General features: G+C 35.9%; 1 pseudogene; it reads right to left on the minus strand.

Moving 5' to 3' along the window:
• Positions 1–1,460: 1,460 nt before the first annotated feature.
• Positions 1,461–7,601, minus strand: part of LOC111815438 — an 18,254-nt pseudogene continuing 12,113 nt past the window's right edge.

Genomic DNA, 7,601 nt, shown 5'->3' on the forward strand with positions numbered 1-7,601 from the left:
AGTTTTGGTTTTAATTTTCAGCATGTGAAGGGCCAGTTTTTCCAGCAACATTTGTTAAAGAGGCTATATTTCTTCCGATGAACATTTTTGGACCCTTAGACAAAGATAAGATGGATAAGTGTGTTTGTAGTTGTATTTGCATCTTCTAATCTGTTCCATTGATTCTTGGATGTGTATTTTGCCAGTACCATGCTGATTTTATCACAGTAGGTTTGTAGTATGATTTCAAGTCAGGGATTATAATGCCTCCTGCCTTGTCTTTGTTGCCCAGGACTGCCTTTGCTATTCTGGGTCTTTTATGGTTCAAAATAAATTTTAAGAATGTTTTCTCTAGCTCTGTGAGGTGCACTGATGGTATTTTGATAAGGATTGCATTAAATCTGTGTAACAATTTTGGGACTATGGCTATTTTCACAAAGCTGGTTCTTCCTGTTCAGGATCAAGGAATATCTTTCTATTTTATGAAATCCTCTTCAATCTCTTTTTTCAGAGTTTTGTAATTTTCATTGTATAGATTTTTTACAATGTTTGTTGTATTAATTTCTAAATATTTCATTTTTTCCATACCATTGTGAAGGGTATTGTTTCTCTAATTTCTCTCTTAGTTTGATATGTAGAGGAATGCTATTGACTTTGCGTGTTGGCTTTATATCCTGCTATGCTACCAAGTTTGTTTTTTAATTCAAGGAGCTTCTTTGTGGAGTTTTTTAGGTCTTCCAAGTAGAGTATCATTTCATCTCCAAATAGTGATAGTTTGACTTCTTCTTTTCCTATTCTTATTTCTTTTATTTCTCTCTGTTGTACAATGACTCTAGCTAAAGATTCCAGAACTATATTGAATAGCAGTGGTGATAAAGGACATCCTTGTCTGTACCTGATCTGAGAGTAAAAGATTTCAGTTTTTCCCCATTTAGAATTTTGTTGGCCATCGGATTGTCATAGATGGCCTTTATCAGTTTGAAATAGAGTCCAACTATTCTAATTTTCTGTAGGACTTTGAAGATGAATGAATGTTGGACTTTTTAAAAAGCCCTTTTTACATCGATTGAGATGATCATGAGGTTTTTGGATTGGCTCTATTGATATAGTGTATCACATTTATAGATTTGCGTATATTGAATCATCCTTGCATACCTGGGATGAATCCTACCTGGTCATGCTGTATAATCTTCTTGATGATTTGCTATATTCTATTTGCTAGAATTTTGCTGAGGATATTTGCATCTATGTTCATGAGGGAGATTGGCCTGTGGTTCTCTTTGTTAGTTGTGTCTTTCCTTGGTTTTGGTATCAATATAATACTTCCCAACAGCAACGATTTTGGAGGATTGCTTCCTTTTCAATTCACTGAAAAGTCTGAGGTGTATTGGGATTATATCTTCTGTAAATTTCTTGTAGAATTCAGCTGTGAATCCATCAGGACCTGAACTTTCTTTTATCTGTAGACTTTTTACTACTTTTCATATTTCACTCGCTGTTATTGGGTTATTGAGAGCTCTTCTACATTCTCTCAATCCCATCAGACCAGATTCTGTATAGATTGCCTTGATATGAGCACCAGAGAGATCATTCTTTGCCATGATCATGTCGTTAGAGGTTACATCATCGGCCAGCATCATCCTACGGTGTGAATCTGAAAGATGCACTTTTTGGTCTTTTTGTCAGGCAGAGGGAACTCAATCTTCCTGTCAATGTGCCTTAGTCTGATTAGCCCTGGATCCAAAATTTCTATTCGCTTTATGGCCATGATAATTTTCACACCTCTCCTTGAGTCAAATCCATCCAACTGGTTCAACAGTTCCAACATAGTTCGCTGAATTTCTCTCTCACTTTCAGAGTTTGAATCATATCTTTTGGTCCCAATGGCATTGATTTCATCAGTGAACACAATGAATGGTGCACGTTCTTCAGCAACTCAAAATAATTTGGGCCCATTGCCCAGATACTTCTGAATAAGTTCAGAGCCAATCATCCTCAAGAAAGTGGCTGAAGTTTGGTTTGCTATTGCTTTGGCTAACAAGGTTTTACCTGTGCCAGGTGGACCATAGAGAATGACTCCCCTTAGAGGGTTTTATACCCATCTCTTCATAGTATTCAGGATGGGTGAGAAAAATCTCCATAGACTCCTTTTTTTCCTGGATTTGGTTGTCCAACCCACCAATTTTGGCATAGGTCTGATGGCATTGAGAGAATGTAGAATGAAAGTAACAAATGAAGACTTCAAGAAATCTAAAGAAAATGTTCTTTATAAGAAACAGGAAGGTACCGCCCAGGGGCTGTATCTCTAGTGAACCATAGCTTCCTTCAGCCAAGTGGGTGGGACTTTGTTCAACCCCAAGGAAGGATGAGATTTGGGAAGGTTCCCTGTGGGAGACAGTTGGTTTTTATCGGTAGCATGGCAGTATAACATATATAACATATACTTTTCCAGTATAACATATAGGGTGCCTACTGGATGGCCTTTGTCTGTGGTCACTGTGCTGCTTGCTCTCTGCTTCCCAATAAAATGTGTTCTTTCACAAACAGTTAAAAGAAAAAAAAAGAGTCTTATATCTTCTTGATTCAGTTTTGGTAATTTGTACCTTTCTAAAAATCTGTTCATTTCATTTTTGCTTTCTATTGATTGAGAGTAAAGATGCAAAGTAGCTATCTATAATCTTCTGAATTTTCACTGGGTCTGTGGTAAATACACCCTTTGCATTCTGTATTGCTTGTATTTAAATTTTTTCTTTCCTCTTTTTGATGAGGTTAGCTAGGGGCTTATCAATTTTATTTAATCTTTCAAAGAACCAGGTTTTTGATTTGTTAATTATTTGAATTGTTTTCTTTATCTTGATTGAATTAATTTCTGCTCCAATCTTTATGATTTCTTCCATGTGACTCTCCTTAGTCACACTCTACTTCGTTGATCACATTCATCTGTGGCTCCATAATCTTCTTGATCAGAAAATTTTGGACACATTGAATTAAACGATGTTACAGTATAGGTTCTCTTATGTCCTGAGTCCTCACTGACCTTGAAAGGCTAAGGTCGAAATGTTGGCTGTCCTTGCAGCCCTTTTTTTTCCTCTAATTTTTGGTCTGTAAACTTAGGTTGTTAACCCTTGAGAAGAGAAGCTTATTGTCCTATAACATATGCAGTTGGGTTTAAATTCACTATCTGCCTGGATATCAATCATCTTGGGCATCAAATGGAACATGTATTTTCCATCAAGTATTGATATGTTAAACTTTAAGTCTCTACAGAATATGGAAAAGGAATTTAAAAAGTTAAAAAATATTTAAAAATATGAATAAACAGTTACATATTTTTACATAGAAACTTAGAAATCTAACCCAATACATCATTGTAGCAGGACTGTCCTGTGACATTTTTTTCTTATCTCTATTTTTCACTAATTACCCTTCATTTTTTAAAATAAACATTTACTTGAGATACAGTCTGGCCATAATTGGTATGTCATGACAAGCAGTACGTATTTAAAAGACCTGAATGACAAGCATTCCAAGTATCACCCCATTATTACACATTGCTATCTTTGTTTCAGTTGTTGAGTTCACAGGTATCAGCATATATAGTTAGTCAGGGGGAGAATCCAACCAAATAACTGCTAGTTTCATCAATTTGCTGATAGTTTTCAGGATCATTGGCTTACCCATCTTGTGTGTAAAGGTCTTGCTTTAACTTGGTCTTAACCATCCAGCAGAAGTGTAGAAATGACGTACAAAAAATGAAGCCATGTTAATATGCTAAGCGGTGGAAGGCTCAAGTCAACAGATTTGGGCATTGCCACTCCTGTGGATGACCCACTATATTGTGGACTACTGGACTATATTGGAATATTTTGCTGAATTCATGCACCTACAATATTTGAATGGCAATGGAATACCCACTTCTGACAAAACTAAAGAAAAAAGGAGATATAAATGAAGAACAATTTTACATATGTATATACAAAATAGTTAGGATAGATATATAGCTACTTTCTCTTAATTCAATAAGAAGAAAGATTTGTACTAATAGTGTTTGGGCAGGATATCATGTCTTCATCTTGTGCTAAGAATGATTACTACAAAGACAACAAAGACAACAATATGCAATGTATTAACTGTTGTAACTCTCCTACCAACCTGTTTTGAAGCTGTCTCATTGCAATTTTTTTCTCAATAAAATTCATAAAAAATGATTTATTCATATCTTTGGGCTTAGGGTTTGGTTTCCTCTTCCTTTGCTAGATGTTGGAGGAGTAACATTAGTGTGTTTGTTTGTTCACTTCTGTTTTCCTAATATGTGAGTTCACAGCTATAAATTTCCCTCTAAGAACTGCTTTCATCACATCCAATTCTGATAAGTTGTGCTTCAATTTTCACTGAATTGTAGATATTGTTCAGTTTCTTGTATAACTTCATCTCTGACCCATTGGTTGCTGAGTAGGGTGTTGTTTAATTTCCATGTATTTATGGTTTTTTTCTGGTTTCTTTTTTCTTTTTTTTTACATAATTTTATTGATAAACGAATAGCAATGAGACAGTTTCAAATCAAATCGGTAGAACAGTTTCAATAATTAACACACTGCATACATTCTTCTTAGTGGTTAATTGCTGTACAAGATGGGGACTTGATATCCTATTGAAAAACACCATTAGAACAAATCATTCTATTCATTAAGAGAATGTAACTATATATCTATCCTAACCACTTTGAATACACAGATACAAAATGGACATTCATCTGTATACCCTTTTTTTTTTTGTTAAGTTCCGTTATTTGAATATTATAGGTGTGTAAACTCAGCAAAATATTCTAAAAAAGTCCAGTATCCCATAATAGTATTGGGTCTTCTGCTTAACTGGCAATGTCAGAAATTGTTGACCCAAGTCCCCAACAGTTCTACATAACAGCATGGCTTTACTTCTTATATTTCGTTTTTATACTTTTCTACTGGATGGTTAAGACCAACGTAAAGCAGGACCTATGCAACAAGAGATGTAGCTTTTGGATCTGATAAGGGGAGTCAAATCCCCTGAGGAATTATCCTGAGATCCTGTACCTCAGATTGTAGAACCTTTGTCAGTGTCAGCCATGTGGATGAGTCATGGCCATTGTTTGAACAATGTGCTCTCTTTAAAAGCCTGAGAGAATGTTTTCTCTCCATGTGACTCTCCTTAGGCACACTCTACATCATCAATCACTTTCCTCTTTGGCTCCATAATCTCCTTGATCAGAAAATTTGGGACACTACCGAGTTACATGATGTTACAGTACAAGTTCTCATATGTCCTGAGACTTAATCGACCTTAGAAGGCAAGGACAAAAATGTTGGCTTTCCTTGCAGCCCTTCTTTTTCTCTAATTTTGGTCCAAAAACTTAGGTTGTTAACAATCCAGAAGACAAGCTTATTGTTATTTTCAATCAACTTAGGCTGTTAAACTTAACCTCACTATTTGTCTGCATATCAAACATCTTAGGCATAATATGGAATAAGTATTTTTCATGAAGTATTGATATGTTGAACTTTAAGTCCCTATAGAATATGATAAAAAACATTTAAAAATTAGAATATATTTTAAAACTAGGCATAAAGAATTATATAATTCTCATGTTTGCACATTGGTCCAAAAATCTCACCATATACAACCTTGAAGCAGGACAGTCCCACAATTTTCCTTTTCCTCTCTCTTGCTTTCCTTCATGACCCCCTTCTTCTTGAACAACCACCTACCCGTGAGACATCATAGGAGCAACTGGCATGTCATGAAAGCAGCCCATATTCAGAAGACCAGAATGACAGGCTCTCCAAGCATGAAACTACTATTACAGATTACCATCTGCAGTGCAGTACCTTACTTCACAGGTATCAGTATATATAGTTAGTCAGGGTGATAATCTTTCCAATTAACTACGAAGTTAAAAAATCTTCTGAAGATTCTCAGGATCATTACCTTCCTAATCTTCTACATATAACTGTATGGCTTGATGTTGTCATGTTTCCTAGCTCTTCTCCTTTCCCTCTCTTGATTAGCTAGTCCTTCAGATCCTGCTTTCCTTTTACTTGTATTATATCTTTCTATTTGTATTCCTTCTTTTGAGTTCTTATACTAGGGAGACTATATGATATTTAACCATGTGTGCCTGGTTTATTTCACTTATGAGTATATGTTCAAGTGGCATCCACTTCAATATAAAGGCTTGGAGTTTATCATTCTTAAAAGCTGAATAATACTCCATTGTGTAAAAATACAACATCATTTTCAACCATTCCTCAGGTGATGGGCATCTTGGTTGTTTCCAAGATTTCGCTATCACAAATTTGTGCTGCTATAAACATAGGCACACATATATCACTATGATATGATGTTTTCAGATCCTCTGGTAAAATTCTCAGTAGAGGAATAGCTGGTTTAAAGGGGATTTCCAGTCCAACTTTTCTAAGGAGTCTCCATACTGATTTCCATAATGGTTGCACCAGTCTGAATTCCCACTAGCAGTGGAGAAGGGTTCCTTTTCCCCACAGCCTCTCCAACATTTGTTGTTGGGTAATTTCTTTATGATAGCCATTCTTTCTGGGGTGAGATGATATCTCAATGTGGTTTTAATTTGCATTTCAAAAATGACGAGTGATGTGGAGCATTTTTTCATATATTCATTCTCTTCTTTAATTTCTTCCTCTGAGAAGTGTGTGTTCATCTCGGATGCCCATTTCTGGATTGGGTCTTTAAATTTTGGGGCCCTAGTGCATTTCAGTTCTTTATAGATTCTAGAGAGCAGACCTTTGTCTGAGTACTTATTTGTCATGTTTTTTTTCCAAATTTGTGTGTTGCCTCTTCACTTTCTTGGTAATTTCTTTTGACGTGAAAAAACTTCTCAGTAAGAACAGGTCCCAGTTGTTAATTCTTTCAACTGTTTCCTGTACGAATTGATTTCTGTCCATGAACTCCTTGCCTACCCCTATGTTTTGAAGAGCTCCTCCTACTTTCCCTTCCAGGATGTTTAGTGTCTCTGCTTTAATGTTTAGATCTTTAACCCATTTTGACTTTAGTTTAGTGCATGGTGATAGACCTGGGTCAAGTTTGAGTTTTCGGCATGTAGAGAGCCAGTTTTTCCAGCGCCATTTGTTAAAGAGGCTATCTTTCTTCCAGTGAGTATGTTTGGCCTTTTTGTCAAAGACAAGGTGGCTGAGTGTGTTCATAGGGGCTTCAGCATCATCTAATCTATTCCATTAATCCTAAGGTCTATTTTGATGCTGGTATCTTGCTGATTTTATTACAGAGCTTGTAGGATAGTTTCAAGCCAGTAATTGTAATGCCTCCTGCCTTGTCTTTATTGCCTAGAATTGCCTTTGGTATTCTAGGTCTTTTCCAGTTCCAGATAAATTTTAGGAATGATTTCTCTAGGTCTGTGAGGTATGTTGGTGGTAGTCTGATATGGATTGCATTAAATCTGTACAGCAATTGTGGGAGTATGGCCCTCTTCACAATGTTGGTTCTTCCTATCCAGGAGCATGGAATATCTTTCTATTTTCTGAAATCCTCTAGGATCTCTTTTTTAAGAGTACTGTAATTTTCCTTGAAAAGATCTTTGACTTCTTTAGTTAGATTAA

This window comes from Octodon degus, unplaced genomic scaffold, assembly GCF_000260255.1.
Source record: "Octodon degus isolate 3935 unplaced genomic scaffold, OctDeg1.0 scaffold00016, whole genome shotgun sequence".
Taxonomy (NCBI): Eukaryota; Metazoa; Chordata; class Mammalia; order Rodentia; family Octodontidae; genus Octodon; species Octodon degus.